This window comes from Lepisma saccharinum, chromosome 6 (assembly GCF_977018435.1).
Source record: "Lepisma saccharinum chromosome 6, izLepSacc3.1, whole genome shotgun sequence".
NCBI classification, from domain to species: domain Eukaryota; kingdom Metazoa; phylum Arthropoda; class Insecta; order Zygentoma; family Lepismatidae; genus Lepisma; species Lepisma saccharinum.
In genome coordinates, this window is record NC_139234.1 from 54,970,481 (window position 1) to 54,970,822 (window position 342).

Here is a 342-nt window from a genome sequence, read left to right on the forward strand (position 1 = left end):
ATTCGAGGTACATTGCCACGATTTCGTTATGATAAACTTATATATTTAGCTTGAAAGAGTTTTCTTCCGGTTTCTTTAAATTATTATTTTTTTTTTGTTGGTTTTAGGGGATTAATTGTATCAATTTATATTTAGTTGCATAATAATTAGAATGTGAAGACTTCTAGAATATTTATATTCTATTTTATGTTTTCAAGACATACACTTAAAGTTTCAGTCAAGAAGTCATTTTTTTAAAATTTTATCTCATAATAGTAGGGTTGCCGGGGATATAATGAAATATATAAAATATATAATTGTTAATACTTGCCCAGTAGTAATATATGGAGTCTCTACTGGTCG